The sequence below is a fragment of the Heterocephalus glaber genome, unplaced genomic scaffold (assembly GCF_053883595.1).
Source record: "Heterocephalus glaber isolate CG9 unplaced genomic scaffold, H.glaber_assembly_v1.0 deba00000331, whole genome shotgun sequence".
NCBI lineage: Eukaryota > Metazoa > Chordata > Mammalia > Rodentia > Bathyergidae > Heterocephalus > Heterocephalus glaber.
Genome location: NW_028258142.1, coordinates 23,510,901 through 23,527,534, shown reverse-complemented (window position 1 = coordinate 23,527,534; position 16,634 = coordinate 23,510,901). Strand labels below are relative to the sequence as shown.

Below are 16,634 nucleotides of genomic sequence, written 5' to 3'. Positions count from 1 at the left end.
ATCACTGGGGTATGATTCTTTTAATTCTTTTTGGAAGATTCCCAGTAGGGGAATAGCTGGGTCAAATGGGACCTCTAGTCCTAGTTCTTTGAGGTATCTCCGTCCTGATTTCCACAGTGGTTGCACCAGCCTGCACTCCCACCAGCAATGGAAAAGGGTTCCTTCCTCTCCACACCCCCGCCAGCGTTTGTTATTGGTTGATTTCTTGATAGCAGCCATTCTTTCTGGGGTAAGGTGGTATCTCAGTGTTGTTTTCATCTGCATCTCTCGAATGGCCAGTGATGTTGAACATTTTTTCATGTATTTATTTGCTGTTTTTACTTCTTTGTCTAAGAAATGTCTGTTCATTTCGGATGCCCATTTTTGAATTGGGTCTTTGAGTTTGGGAGGTCTGATTTTTTTCAGTTCTTTATATATTCTTGATAGTAGACCTTTGTCTGAGCTACAGCTGCTAAATATTTCTTCCCACATTGTAGGTTGTCTCTTAGCTCTGTTGGTAGTTTGTCTTGCAGTGCAGAAGCTTTTTAATACGATGAGATCCCAGTTGTTGATTCTTTGTGCTAGCTCCCGTGCTACTGAAGATTTGTTCATAAAGTCTTTTCCTATGCCAATGTCATCAAGAGTTCTACCTAACTTATCTTCCAGCAAGTTTAGTGTTTCTGACTTAATATTTAGATCTTTAATCCACTTCGATCTTAGTTTAGTGCGTGGTGATAGGTATGGGTCTAGTTTTAATCTCTGACGGGTTGAAATCCAGTTTTTCCAACACCATTTATTAAATAGGCTATCTTTCCTCCAATGAGGGTGGTTGGCTCCTTTGTCAAAGATGAGGTGACTGAGTATGTCTGGAGTTGTTTCTGCATCTTCTAATCTATTCCACTGATTTTCGGGTCTGTTTCTTTGCCAGTACCATGCTGTTTTTGTCATAGTAGCTTTGTAGTACAGTTTCAAGTTGGGGATTGTGATGCCCCCAGCCATGTCTCTGTTGCCTAGAATTGCTTTAGCTATTCTAGGTTTCTTCTGCTTCCAAATGAATTTTTGGATTGTTTTCTCTAGTTCTGTGAAGTATATTGTTGGAATTTCAATTGGCATTGCATTGAATCTATATAGTAGTTTTGGAAGTATAGCCATTTTCACTATATTGGTTCTTCCTACCCAGGAACAAGGGATATCTTTCCATTTTTTTATATCGTCTTGAACCTCCTTCTTCAAAGTGCTGTAGTTTTCACTGTAGAGGTCTTTTGCTTCCTTTATTAGGTTGATTCCTAGATATTTCATTTTTTTAGATGCTATTGTAAAAGGTATTATTTCCCGAATTTCTCTCTCAATGGGTCTGCTATTTGTGTATAAAAAGGCTATTGTTTTTTGAGTGTTGACCTTGTATCCAGCTACTCTACTGAATCTGTTGATTAGGTCTAGAAGATTTTTGACTGAGTTTTTTGGGTCTTCTATGTAAAGTATCATATCATCAGCAAATAATGACAGTTTCACTTCTTCCTTTCCTATCTTTATTCCTTTTATTCCTTTCTCTTTTCTAATTGCTATGGCTAATGTTTCCAGAACAATATTGAACAGGAATGGTGATAATGGGCATCCTTGTCTTGTTTCTGATTTTAGTGTGAAAGTTTTCAGTTTTTGACCATTTAGTATGTTGTTGGCTGTTGGTTTTTCATAGATAGCCTTAATCAGGTTGAGATAAAGACCTCCTATTCCAATTTTCTGTAGCGTTTTTATCATGAATGGGTGTTGGATTTTGTCAAATGCTTTTTTTTGCATCCATTGATATGATCATGTGGTTTTTGTCCTTGACTCTGTTAATATAGTGTATTACATTTATTGATTTACAGTTGTTGAACCATCCTTGCATCCCTGGTATAAATCCAACTTGGTCAGGGTGTATGATCTTCTTGATGACACTCTGTACTCTGTTTGCCAGTATCATGTTCAGGATTTTTGCATCTCTGTTCATTAGGGAGATTGGTCTGTAGTTCTCTTTTTGGGTTGGGTCTTTCCCTGGTTTTGGAATCAAAGTAACACTTGCTTCCAGGAATGAATTTGGAAGCCTTGCTTCTCTTTAAATTTCCTTGATGAGTTTAAAGAGTAATGGTGATAGTTCTTCTTTAAATGTCTTGTAGAATTCAGCAGTGAAGCCATCAGGACCTGGGCTTTTCTTTGTTGGTAAGTTTTTTATTACATTTTCAGTTTCACTCATTGTTATTGGGGTGCTTAGAATTTCTATATCTTCTTCATTTAATTTTAGCAATTCATATGTATCTAGGAATCTGTCCATTTCTCCTGTGTTTTCCATTTTATTATAGTACAGGTTCTCAAAGTAGGTATTGATTCTCTGGATTTCTGCTGGATTTGTTGTGGCTTCACCTTTTTCATTCTTAATTGCATGGATTTGAGCCTTTTCTTTCCTTTTTTGATAAGATTGGCTAAAGGTTTATCGATTTTATTTATTCTTTCAAAAAACCAATTCTTTGATTCGTTGATTTTTTTTGTATCGTTCTCTTAGTCTCCATTGCACTGATTTCTCCTCGGATTTTTATAATTTCCTTTCTTGTATGAGCTTTGGGTTTGTTATGCTCTTCTTTTTCTAGGAGCTTGAGGTTCTGGATTAAGTTATTTAACTGAGTTTTCTCTGTTGTCCTAATATGGGCATTCACTGCTATGAATTTCCCGTGTAGAACTGCTTTCATTGTGTCCCACAGATTCCTGTATGCTGTACTGGCATTATCATTTACTTGTAGAAACTGTAATTTCTTCTTTGATTTCCTCTGTCACCCATTGGTTGTTCAGGAGGGTGTTGTTCCATTTCCATGTATTTGTGGGTGTTTTGCAGTTTCTTATGTTATTGATCTCCAATTGCATTGCACTATGGTCTGATAATATACAGGGGATAACTTCAGTTCTTTTACATTTACTTAGATATGTCCTATGAGCTAGCATGTTATCTATTTTGGAGAATGACCCATGTGCAGCTGCAAAGAATGTGTATTCTGATTTTATGGGATGGAACACTCTGTAAACATCTATTAAGTCCATTTGTTCAATAGCTTCGTTTAATTCTAGAATTTCATTGTTAATTTTTTTTCTAGTTGATCTGTCTATTTGTGATAGAGGGGTGTTGAGGTTCCCCACTACAATTGTATTAGTGCTTATTTGGTTTTTCATGTCCGTTAATATTTGTTTTGTATAGTTGGGGGCATTTGTATTTGGTGCATATATATTTAGGATTATCATCTCTTCCTCTTGGATTGTTCCTTTCACAAGGATGTAGTGACCATCTTTGTCTCTCTTAATTAGTTTTGGTTTGAAATCTACTTTGTCTGCAAATAAGATTGCCACGCCTGCTTTTTTCTGGGTTCCTTTCGCATGGAGAACTGTTTTCCATCCTTTTACTTTCAGTCTATGGATTTCCTTTTGAGTTAGGTGTGTTTCTTGTATACAGCATATTGCTGGGTTTTGCTTCTTAATCCATTCTGCCAGTCTATTTCTTTTGATTGGTGAATTGAGGCCATTAACATTGATAGTTATAATTGACATATTGACTGATCCTTGTCATGATGTTTTACTCTTGTTGGGTCTTTTATTTCTTATTTTCCCCCCTTTCGCTTTAGTGACTTACCTTGCCTGGTGCCTTCTCTCTGCTGGTCCTCATGGAGTTGTGACCTTCATTGTCTTTTTCTAGGATATTGCTTAAAATTGTTTGGAGTGCTGGTTTGGTGTTCACGAAATTTCTCGGGTGTACTTTGTCAAGGAAGTATCTAATATCCCCATCAATTTTGAAAGATAATTTTGCCGGATACAACAGTCTAGGTTGGAAGTTATTTTCTTTTAGGGCTTGAAATAGTTCACTCCAGGCTCTCCTTGATTTGAGGGTTTGTGTTGAGAAATCTGCCATGATTCTGATGGGCTTTCCTTTGTAGGTGATTTGTTTCTTTTCTCTAACTGCCTGCAGAATTTTCTTCTTCTGTTGGGTTTCTGGGATCTTGACTATTATATGCCTAGGTGTAGATTTTTTTTGGTCCTGGCTGGTTGGAGTTCTGTATGCCTCACTTATCTGTATGTCCAACTCTCTACCTCTGTCTGGGAAGTTATTTACTATTACTTCTGTGAACAGTTTTTTTTATGTCCGTTGTACTTTCTCCTGTTTTTTCGTGGACTCCTATGAGTCTTCTGTTATTCTTCTTTGCATCATCTAGCAGCTGTTGGATTGATTTCTCATGGTCCCTTGCTATCTTTAAGAAATCTCTATTTATATTCATGGTCCTTAACCACAATCTTGGCTTCTATATCAGATATTCTGTCTTCAGATTCTCTTAGTCTGCTCTGCATGCTCTCAATGGAGTTTTTAATCTCCTGCATATCTGCTTGAATCTGTTTCATGGATTCCATTTCTTTCTTATGTTGAGCGATCATGTTTTCCATTTCTTTCTTATGCTGGGCATTCATGGCTTCCAGCATGTTTCTGATCTCATTTATTTTCTTATCTGTTTCTGCTCTAGAGCTTCTAATCATGTCTTTCACTCTGATCACCATGTCTGTATTTATCTGGGAGATTATTCCTGTTTTGAATTTTTCTAGAGCCTCATGCATCTGCTTTCTTACTTCCTGTGCTATCAGTTCAGGGTGTCCAAGTGGTTGCTTATCAGAGTTTTCCACCTCATTTCCCCCAGAATTTCCTTTTTGTGGCATGGAAGGCTGTGTTTGTGCCTTGCTTAAGTTTCTTCTCATTTTTGTTTTGGTACTGTCCTTGATTTGATTCCTGGGTTGATATTTCAAGATTGCTTAATGTAGGTATCTTTGTTGCTTGTGTATAAAACCCTTGTGGAATGATTGCTTTTCAGAGGTGTCTTCTAGATATGGCTTGTGTTTGGGTTTTCAGACTCTAATGACTCTGAAGCTATTATATTTTTCTTATACCAGGAAGGAAAACTAATTAGATCAATCACAACATGTTAGCTCAAATGACATAGTCAGCAATACCATAGCATCAAGCATAGCTTAGAAAATGACAGTTTGTGGTAGTTATTAATCTATCGCTTTTAACTATGTGAGTTAAATTAAAACCAAGGACCAACCCAACATAAGTTTATAATGAATAAACTCTTGAATATAGCATCTTTCCCCTTCGGGGTGGGGAGTTGAAAGGAGTTGGGGAGGGAGGGACAGATAGAAAGAACAGGTAAGATTAGCAGTGAGGCCAGAAGACACAGAAAGATCACACAAACGCTAAGAAGTTGTTAAAGGCAAGAGAAAATGGCAGAATGAAAGAACAAAGATGTGAATAGAATCACCTAACGGCAACAGGGAGGCTAGATACCAAATTTACTTTCCTTTCAACCTAATGATAATCAAGAGAAGGAAAAAGAGAAGAAAAGAACAGTAAGGGAGAAATCCGAATTCAGTGCAGAAAGGAACAAATGGGGAGATGAGGAACTATGTGGGACAGTGAGAGAATGAGAGAGGGAGAGAAAAGATAAAAGAAAGACAGAAAAAAAAGTAAAACTTTGAAGAGTAGAAAAAAAGTAAAAATTAAGAATTAAAAATAAGAAAAAAGTTTTTTTTTCTTTTTTGCAAATAGCAATAGAAATTATGGGCCTCCTTCAGGGTACGTCTCTGCTGTCACAGTAGGCAGCGTAGGAATCCCTGTGCTTATACAAGTCAATGAGTCTCAGCAAGCCAGAAACTGACCAAGTACAGTGGTCTGATGTGCCTTTATGGTAGAGATTCTCTTTACTTTTCTGCTGAGCTTCAGTTTTCTTCGAGGAGCCTGAGAAGCCCTCTTTCTGTTTCTAACTTCTGCTCTGTCTTGTGGCGCTCAGGACAAGGGTCTTTATAATCTCCTGTGCCTCTGTAGTGTGGGTGGGACCAGGTAGCAGAAAAGCCAGAAGGTAGGCGGTGCACGGGGCGGGGGATGGGGGACGGACCTGAGCGTTGGCGGCACCCGGGTGGCTAAGCCGACCTCACCGTGCCGTGGGCGTGGCCCGGGACACCACAGGAGCTTCAAGCTGCTTGTCTTCTCTCACCGAGCAGGTTGCTGCAGCTTAGAGAGCATCGGGTGGCCTTTGTGCATATTTTTAAGGAAGCCTGAATTTCTGTGAGTTGTGATGCATAATATTGATACCAGTCCAGGGATGCCTGATGTTCAGTTTATTTCCAGGACCCTGATTATCTTTAATCCATGTGGACAATATAGAAAGACTACCCTGAGGTTGATTGAATCTTACATCTCCTGCATGATTCACACTTACTGTTGGGCCTTGAGCAAGTTACTTTGCCTTTTCTAAATCACACTTTTTTGATATTCACAAGAGGGCTAATAATGTTACTTAACTCAAGGTTGTTGGCACCATTAAATGAAATAGCACATGTAGTGTTTAGAACATTGCATTAAAGTTTGTCCTTTCTTTCTTGCTCCCCTTTTTTCCTTTAGAGAGAAGTGTTTGTGGATTGGATGAGTTTATTGGCTCTCTTTAGCACACTGCCCACGTCATCAAACACTGTTCTGTCTGCTCCCCTCCAGCAAGCTTATGATGACAAATTAAACATTTCTTGTAATACCATTTCACCTTGGATATAGGCTGAGCTCCTAAGTTACATTTTATGTGACAATGTTTCCTATGTTTTTGTCCCCATGAATTCTCAAGTTCATCATAGCATATTTCTGCCAGTAAAAAGCAAAATAAAATAGTTAAGTTGCTGATGGTAGGTAATGATGATTCATAACATGAGAGAGGATTATGTAGTCATTACATTGATGTCAATTGCCTTGTAAATATTATTGTTAATCAAGTCACTTGACTATCTGTATGTACTTTTGTTATAAATAATAACATGTACATTTATATACCCCTGTATGTGATGAGGTTTAGGAAGGACTGTGTTTGAACACAGTTCGGTCTTGTGTGAATGATAACATTCTGGAGTTTATGGTTTTATTTCATTAAAATTCTTCAATTTTAAGGGTAAACAAGAGGATTCCTCCTACTCAAAGCTGCTAGTTGTTCACATGCCATGTGTATTCTGCATGATGAGTTGTTTGAGATGGTGCCATATCAGTGCCCTTGTCTGAGTGCCATCTTTGGCCTTCAGTCCCTTTTGTAAGGAAGGAGACATAAAAACAGAGTTTGACTGAAATGAAAAACTTTGATAGATACCAAGGGTTTTTTTGGGGGGGGTAAGATTGATGCTTTCAAGAAAAAATACAGTATGTACTAAAGCAGAACCATTTTTTCAGTACCTTTGCATTTATTGAATATATTTTATTTTCTTTTTGAAAATCTTAACTCTGAAGCTAGTTGCCATCTCTGACTTTGATGCCCTAAACTGTTTTCTGCAGATGGGTAAAATCCGTTCAACCACATTTGGACAGCTTTTCTAGATAAAAGTCTAAAATAGATATTAGTAAGTTATGGATGTGATCAAAATATATGGTGAACGTTTAAAATAAATTCTTATTACAATAAAAGATACATTGCCATTAATTCCCCTCAAAATAGTCTCCCTCACTTTGAACACCTTTAGCATATCTTTTTTTTTTATACCGGGGATCGAACTCAGGGCCTTGCACTTGTGAGGCAGGTGGTGGAACCACTGAGCTAAATCCCCAACCCCTATCCTATCATTCTTGACAATGTTTCTTTTACTATAATGCAAGTTCTTTATTATATAAAAATATTCACCATATCTTTTGATCACTCTTTGTATATTTCACAAATAAATAGATAAGCCATTTCCTCCTCTACCCAAACCCCTTTGGAAGATGAACTAGGAATGGAGAAGGGAAAAATGTAGAAAAGACTTTCCGATTAATAGGAATCAGGACTGTTTTTTGTTTTGTTTTTTGGTACCAGGGATCGAACTCAGGACCTTGTGCTCCTGAGGCAAGCACTGGAACCACTGAGCTAAATCCCTGGCCCCCAGGAATCAGGACTTTTCACTTTGAGTACAAGTAGTCAAGTCTGTGACATGGAAGACTGTAACTGTTGTGGTATGAGTTCAGATCTTGACTCTACTGCTCACCAACCATGTGACCTTAAACAAATGACCTTCCTGTGTTTTTGTTTGCTGTAATGTAAGAGTAGTATCTCTACATTCTTGTGAGGCAAGTTATGTGGGACACTTAGACTCCTTCATTAACCTAACGCTTAAAAGCAAGTGCTTCATCTATAATTGTTGTTGACCTATAGCTTAAAGTTAATAATGTCATGCAAACAGGAGGGCTACTACCTGTAGCTTAAATGGAAGTTTTTGCAAAATTGTACCCTGGAGAATTGTATTTGGGTCTAATACTACCTTTACCCAGCGCCCCCATCTTCTCCCAGATTCTTCCCATACCTGCTATGTCTGTGTTACTATCCCCTTTGTAGATGGGAAATTGACCTCAGAGAAGTTGAGTAACTGAATTAAATCACTATCCAGTAAGGCGTAGGGCTGGAAGTAGAGTAAAATCACTCCACAGAAGCACACTCATCCATGCTGCCCACCGCAGCACTCGGGCCTGTTCTGTTTGCACAAATCATGTTGGGTGTTCCTGTGGATATGGCAGCCGAGAGCTCCAGCTCAATTCCATGTAGTGTTGCTGAGCTCTGTTCCTCTCTGGGCCCTGTTAGGTGCTCAGGTTCCAGGATGATTGCATGCAGTCCAGTGGGCAAGGCTTCCACCATCAGCAGCTGTCTACTTTGCTAAGTTTTCTCCCCAGTCTAAATTAAAAGGTAAATATTGCTTGATTTACAGGAATATTTGTTAACATAGTTTGTTCAAAATGGACATAAAAGTCAAAGGAAGTTGACAATATAGTTCTGAGAACTATTTAGATCTAAAGTACCTTAGATGAACCTTAACTTTAATATTTTGTAGTGGAAATAATATAACAGAAAGTTTAAATGATTTTCTTTGGGTTCTGTGGTTAGGACCTAGGTTTCTTTAACTCCTCTAGTACTCCTTTGAACTATGAAGAAAAGAGCAGGTAACAAGATAGAAGAACCACAATTTATTTAAAATTCATTTAAGATTTAAGTGTTTGAATATATTTGTTTTAAAGTATTTAAACCCTGGACTATTGCTATTGACTAACTCCCTTCTCCCTCATTTTACCTCGTAAACATAGTCATTAGAAGTCTGATTTTACTGAAGTAGAACTGCTTTGATCAATTTGAAGGGTAGGAATTCTGTGAGAATCATCTGTATAGTTTATAGCTGTGAGTACATAGACCAGCTTACAAGAACTGCCTGCAATGTTTCACTCCTTCTGGGTTTCTTTCAGGGAGGTCTCCTGTAGCATAACAATTTCATTTACCTCCCAGGTACCAGTAAACTCAAGGCCTTGTGCTGGTTTTAAACATACTATTTTCATGAATCCAGTAATAATGTATTGGATTGCATACCATTGTTCCCATGTTAGAGCTGCTCAGTGCAATTGGGTCTTAGACAGGGTGGAAAGAACAGATGGACAGTTCTGCTGAGCCCCGCAGTTTACAGGCAGACTCTACTCTTTTCAAGCTAGCGTCATAGAACAAAAACGCAGTGGGTATTCTTGAAGCTTTTGTTTCACTCGAAGACTTTTGTAGGAGAGCTATAACTCTAGTGTTCAAATTGGCCATTGAAGTATGGAGTTGAATGCAGAATTCTCTTGAATATTTAAGATGATCCAGAAACTTTGCCCTAGCCCCAAGCCCAGCTCCGATAGGATCTCACTACAGCTGTCAGTCATTGCTCCATGGTTTTCTGTGCATATACAGGTGCTCACCAGTGTACACTTGAAGGGGTGACAGAGGTTTGTCATGCTCCTTGTTGGCCCAGCTGATGAAAGTATTCACTTCAACCTCAGCCTGAGGTTAGAGTGTAAATGAAGCTCCTAAGTTAGTGCTGTTTGGTGGCCCAGGTAGATTTCATTGGCTTTGGAGTCTAGCCCAGGGATTACTTTTCATGATACAGTTTTCATCAGGATCATAGGTTTCATGTTCCCGTCATATTCACTAGTTGGTGACAGCTTCCTGCCAGATCATCTTTTAAAGAAAAGAAAAAAAAGAAAAGTTATTTCTAAAATCCTAAAGAATATTCCCATCTTAAATTTAGACCAAACTCTGAAGTCTCCTTTAATCTTCCATCTTGGTCTTCATGTTACATTTCATTGCTTCATGGATTTAGTTTTAAGGGATGAATTAACTATATAACACTCCATTCCTTTTTTGAAGCCCTTTCATACATTTTGCCCCCACAGGATAGATCATCATTTTTCAAACTGTACATGCTGAACACTTCCCAATACAATAGAAGTTCTTTGATCGGAGACCAGACTGACTGACTCACCAGTTGCTGAGAGTAGCTGTGTGCTTTCCAGTTGGCCTATTTTGAGAAACTCACTGCTCCTCCTATTTCTCAATAGTCAATTTAAAATATTACTACAGTAACTTAATAACATTCCATAGAAACTTGCATGAGCTTTCTACATACACAGACATCTGCCATCTGTAACAGTTGACCACATGGGAAGTACAAGTGGTCTTTAGCCCCACTTTCTAGATGAGGGACCTGGTCCAAGAAAGGCTTGTGTCTAGGACCATTCAGCTAGTCAGTTCCTGAACCAGGAGCAGTGCCCAAGGCCCAGTGCAGTCCTCAGGCCTTCAAGGACTCTTCTCCATGCCCCTCATGTAGCACACATGCATCAAGGCCAGCACTTTTAGGTGAGGGTGTTTCCTTCAAATCTTCCATCTCAGAGTCATCAGTGTGGAGCCTGCTGATGTGCAGAAGATGTAGGTTTCAGGGTGGGACTGGGCTGAGGTAAGCAAGGTGTCAGGGTGCATACGGTCAGTGTTGGGCAAGCTTGCTCTCAGGCCTCACTGCCCTCATCCTGGTGGGTTTCCCAAAGGCTGGCTACACAACCACCTTGCAAGCATGATCACTTGACTTGTAGTGCCCAGTGATTCCTGGTCACAGATGATTACTTCAACTTTTCTCTCCCAGGTTTGTCTTCTGTTTGTTTGGTGCCTAATATGTTTGAAGTACGTTTAAACCCTGTTATGCTACTTCTAGTTTTCTTTAGCGGTTTGATGGTTGAAGTCATTTGACATGACACTGAAGAGAATATTGGGGTCATTTTTCTCCTCTGTGACTTTTATCTAAAGTATGTTCATATTCACTTTCTTTTATTCCTGGGACTTCCTAACTTTGACAGCTTCCCCATTGTGTGTTCCCAGTTACACGCCTAGATGAATAGATGAATATGGTTTCTTGTTTATGAAAATAGTTCTGCTGTTAATTTTTTTTTTTTTTTTTTGGTACCAGGGATCGAACTCAGGTCCTTGCACTTGTGTAGCAGGCAGCAGAACCACTGAGCTAAATCCTCGGCCTCTGCTGTTAATTTTTAAACACAACTTAGTCAAGCCAGGAGCTCAGTCCCTCAATTTCAGCCTCTCAGGGGTTTTCTGGAAGCCACATGTTGTACTATGGCATGTTCTGTTTTGGCCAATAATTAGGAAACTAGTGTTTAGAGCTTTGCTTGCCAATTGCTCTTTTTCTGAAATACTGTACGGGCTGGAAGGAAACAAGCTGGAGAATAAAGACATACTTTTCTTCAAATAAGTAATTAAGCCATCCTGTCCCTTGGTAAAGCAGTGAGTCCCTGAGATACACACAATAGAAACAAATGACTCTTAAGTGTTACAGTGGAAGAGACTGGGTTCAAGTCCCAGCCCCGCCACCTGCTAGTCTGGGAAACTCACCTTACTTTTCCTCCTTCCTTGGTGCTTCAGGGCCTGAGAGTTACAGAAAAATAAGCATAAGAACACTGACATTCATCTGGAATCGCTCAAAGGTGGAACAAACACCTTCCTCAGCAGGAGGGAGGGCAGTGGGATTCGGCAGTAGTTCTCAACTGGGAACACTTTACTCCCACCTCCTGCGGGGATATTTGACAATGCCTGGAGACATACTTGATTGTCATGATTAGCTTGTGAGTGATACTTCCAAATATCCTATGAAGCTCAAGGCAACTCCCTACAGCAAAGAATTATCCCACCCTTAATGCTAATAGTGCTAACTTTGAGAAATTTTGGTGGAAATGACATTTCTTAAATCTAACTGTCCCATTTAATGCCAGTTTTATGCAACGTGCAGTTGTTTTTATCCTCACTTTATGGATGAGGAGTTTGATCTTTGGTGGTGATTAAGACCTTGGTCACTCAACTATCATAGATACATAAGATTTTGAACTAGTTGTATATGTATACAAAACTCATCCCATCTCTCCTTTCCCAGTAGGTAGTGAGCTGCCCATCACTGATGATATTCAGAGCTAACAGAGTAAGCAGATGGATAGAAACACAAGTTTCAGATATGTGTTGTACTAAATGACTTTGCATCCTCTGATTCCATTTTGAAATGAGATTTGTCTTTTTAGTTCCAATATTAGATTGGCAGGCACATATCCCTTGGCCACAACCAGCAGAATCCCTGTGCTTTGTCTGTGCACCTGTGAGTCTTATTCCTATTAATATCTCGGCCCTATCGGGCCAGAGGGCCAGGGTTCCAAACAGGGGCAGCCAAAAATGCGCCCCCTCCCCCCATCTCATCCACATTCTGGCTCAACGGTTATTTTTACCCACATATGTAAATGGGTCCTGCTACTTCTCATGTAGGAGAACAGGAGGGACACCACTGAACTGTTTAGCAGAGGAGCAGAGGGGAAAGGAACTGTTTTATACTGCTAGAGATTGCAATTACCTGCCAGTTTCATAGGTAATTACAGTTTCTCTTTTGTGGACAGGGAAAACCAAGAGCTTTACTCAGTGCTTGTTAACCCTGGCCACAAATCAGAGTAAGTCGGAAAGCTTTTGAAACAGACCAGGGTTGAGCCCTTCCACCAGAATTGTGATTATCTGAGTTGAGGCGTGTACCCATGCTTTTAGAACTTTTCAGGTAATACCAATATCCTGCCAGGTGAGAGCCTCATTTCCACACCACACATCAGTCCTGCCTAAGACCTGCAGGTATTATTTTGTCCTAGGGATACTAACAGTGGTTGGTGAACCTGCAGCACAAATGCCGCAGCAGTCTGTTTGTTATCATTGAAAGCTCTTAGAGGTTTCACCATCACTGGACTAGAAGAATAAGTCAGAGCTTGCTCCTTGGGGAAAGGAATGGTCCTCAGTAGAGTGTAGAAAACAGAAGGTGGTCCATATTCTGTACCTAAATTAGCACCTGCCAGAAACCAAAATTAAATTGTTTCTCCTCATTCCCAGAAATCCCTAGTTTAAATGTCAAGATATGGTATGTGATTTTTCCCCAAAGCTTTGAAGATTTCTACTATAGACTCTTTCTTCCCATTATATATTAAAAGAATGAATTTTTCTTTTCCTGCCCTAGGAAGGAGAACTTTAAATACTTAGTAAGTTTTGAAGGAAACTTTTTAATTACCTACATAATGGCCTGACTTTATAATACATTGTTATGCTCTTAAAAAATCTCTAAACATTTTTTCTTAGTGACCTTCCTAGAGAATTTTATAAAACTATTTCTCATACATTTTTGAGTTGACATCTGTAGTTTATCAGTAGTTCAATAAGTTATTACTCTAGTAGTTGCAAAAGATATCATTTCAAGTAAATGGACTATTATATGTGTGAGTCAAATTATTTCTTCAAATATCCAGTATGTTAGATAACTTAGTATTATAGTTGTAGATACAGTTTATTTTATGGAAAGTACCAACCATAAATTGAATTAACAAAACCATTCCTTATGAAAACATTCGGCTATATTGAACTTATTTTCTACCCTCAAGAAAATCTGATCTTGTAAATCAAATAAATAAGTCAGGTGAATGAGTGGGTGGGTAGATAGTAAATAGGCAAAATGTTGTCATTCCATGAGGTTGTCATCTAGGTGAAATCAGGTAGTATCTCCTTTTCATCTTCTCAGCTATGTTTGTACCTTCAAGAACCATGTTTTGTTTTGTTTTTTAAGATAGGGTCTCACTATGTTCCAGGCTGGCCTTGAACCCACTAAATAGCCCAGGATGGCCTTCAGCTCCTGGCAATCCTCCTGCCTCATCCTCCTGAGTGCTGGGATTACAGGCACGTACCACCATGCCCAGCTTAAGAGCTATGTATTTGCAAACTATCCTTCCCTTTTGACTCCAGAGGCTTTTATACCCATCAAAATGGACTGTGGTAAGATTTGGGAAGAAAAAGGAGAATATTTTTGGAAAGCCCAAACAGGAGGTGTGTAATTTAGAAGGGTGGAGGCAGAAAAGAAGAGGCACCAGAAAGCAGATGCTGTTCTCAGGCGGATCAGTTATAGGGAAGAGGGCATATGTATGGGCAGATCTAGAAGATGATTTGTTCAGGATTTTCCATGTCCAAGTACCCTAGGAAGTCTTTGGATAGCCCTACAGTGTAGGTGCTCCAATTAGAAATGTTATGCTTTAACAGATGTTAGGATAGGGGCAGAGTAAAAGAATAAAAACTATTCATTTCCACTTATTTTTTCAGACTTACACTTTTTCATCTCATTTTTATATTAAAATATAGATGGTAAGAGGGCATATGCAGGAGTGTGCACATAGCAAGTTCCTCTAAGATTATATTCCAGAGGAGCTGCTCATCGTGGTTTTCATGAAGACAGTGGTACTTGAAGTTGCAGGTGCCCCTTCTGATGGTGCAAATGTGGATGCCAGAGCTAGACTATTGGACTTTTATCTTGCCTACCAACTAGCTGTTCTGTGGCCTCAGGCAGGTTTTGTAGCTTCCTTCTGACAGTTGCCTGGCACATGAGAGGGGAGCACAGGCGAGCTTTTCATTCTTGACAGTGTTTAGGCTCTTTCCCCCAAGTTCAGCTAGAGCTTTTCTCCAGCAAACTCTGATGGAGCCCACTGTCCAGAGATAAGATTTCTGCCAAAACATGGCCACTAGAGAAAAAAGACTTCAAAGGATCTGCCAAGGATGCCAAAACTCTTATTATGAGGCTGTTTGTTTGTTTGTTTGTTTTTGGTACTGGGGATCAAACTCAGGTCCTTGCACTTGTGGAGGCAGGCGGCGGAACCACCGAGCTAAATCCCTGGCCCTCATGAGGCTGTTTTAAAGGAGCCTCTAGGAAAAAATCAGTTACTGTCCTTGCAGAAACATAAGGCTCTGGTTCAGAGTCTCAGACACTAAAAGTCCAAGGATGAAACCACACTGCATTTACATTACTGTGCAGTCTGTTGTCGCTCACAGTTTTTCAAACATCCAAACTATTGTCCAGCCAGGCAGTGAGATAGACTGCTAGTCTCACATGCCCTGAGATATGTGAGGAAAGCTTTTAGTAATGAAATCAAAGTATAAAATGACACTGAGCCCATGGTATACTTGGGTTCACTTTTTCCCATTATCTCAATCATTCCCTGTCGCTGCAGATGTTACTAAGGATGTGTCTGTCTCTAATAATTTCAGGTTATTAAGATCTGTTCTTTAGTGGGTAAGTTCAGAGAGAAAATATGCAATCTAGAATTTTTTTCTTTGTCTTTATACATTTAATGTTAAAATTGCTTGGAGAAAATTTGATTTTAAACCTTTTCTAGAGAAGAAATGAGACATTTATGCTAAGAAAATTATCCTGAAATCTTGAGAAATTAAGGCATACTCTACCATAAAACCAGAAACACAGAATTAAACAATGTTAAATCTCTAAACGAACCCAGGGACACATTTACATTTAAGTTAACTTTGAACTTCAGTCTGAGATCTGTTTGCTTTGTAGCAAGCAGAATATATGAGAATGTATACCTTACTTTAAGCACATTATGTTCATTAAAAAGTTTTAGTTTACTCATTTAATTTAACATTACTTTCACAAGGAAGCAATGGAGGAATAGCATACATAAGAGAATGACAGTAATGCCTGAGGTTTTCTACATTTGCTTTATTTTTACAGAATAGTTTTATGAGGTGCTGTCAGTGGCCTTTGCCTGGGAGCTTTTGTGCAGCTGGACAGATGTGAGACAGATGTAACACATAACCGTGATGCCAGGCCATGCCCCAGAACCTGGAGGGACAAACAGCAACCTCTTCCTTCCCTTGAAGCATGCAGAGTTGTAGATTACAATCAGTTCTCCTAGGTCTGGGTTGGATGAGAAGACTTCACAGATAGGGAGGTGAAAGTGATGATGGTCAGGGTGAAAGGATATCTTGTGTCTCTCACAGCCACACTGCCTGGGTGGGACAGTGACCTGGCCACACACCCCCATGTGGACCCATCCCCCACCATCTTTCACATCTGCTTTATGTCAGCATCGAGTCAGGAACATTGATTGCTGAGGAGCATTGTGCTTGGCACCTTGCAGACAACCTTGCCCTGCTGGCAAGAAAGCTCAGGAGTGGAAAGCTTCTCACGGACTCTGGGCCTTCCCTTCCTGCAGGGCTGGACCATCATGGTGCCACAGCTGCAAGTCCTCATGCTCTCCTTGGCCTGGTGCCCCCTTCAGGCAGCCTTTTGAGATGCATCCTTGCCATTCATTCTGTGTTTAATATCCACTTGTGTCTTTGCTCACCTAAGTGAGCTACCTAGGGCCTTTTAGACCTGTCCCTTGTTCCCTCTCTGTCCACGCCCTCTCCCAGTGGCCCAAGCTTCGGTGGCACAGATCTCAC

The 16,634-nt window shown here is 39.6% G+C and overlaps 1 protein-coding gene across 31 annotated transcripts in view; it reads left to right on the top strand.

The window, feature by feature from the left end:
* The window catches only part of Nedd4l (NEDD4 like E3 ubiquitin protein ligase), a 353,886-nt gene that overhangs the window by 249,948 nt on the left and 87,304 nt on the right, over positions 1–16,634 (top strand). Inside the window, exon 1 of one of the 31 annotated variants that reach the window (XM_087189019.1) lies at positions 2,154–2,178. The exons of the other annotated variants lie outside the window; for them this stretch is intronic. The gene's annotated coding sequence lies outside the window, so the exon portion shown is untranslated. Of the gene's footprint in view, positions 1–2,153; positions 2,179–16,634 lie in introns of those variants that run through there. 31 annotated transcript variants of the gene reach the window in all.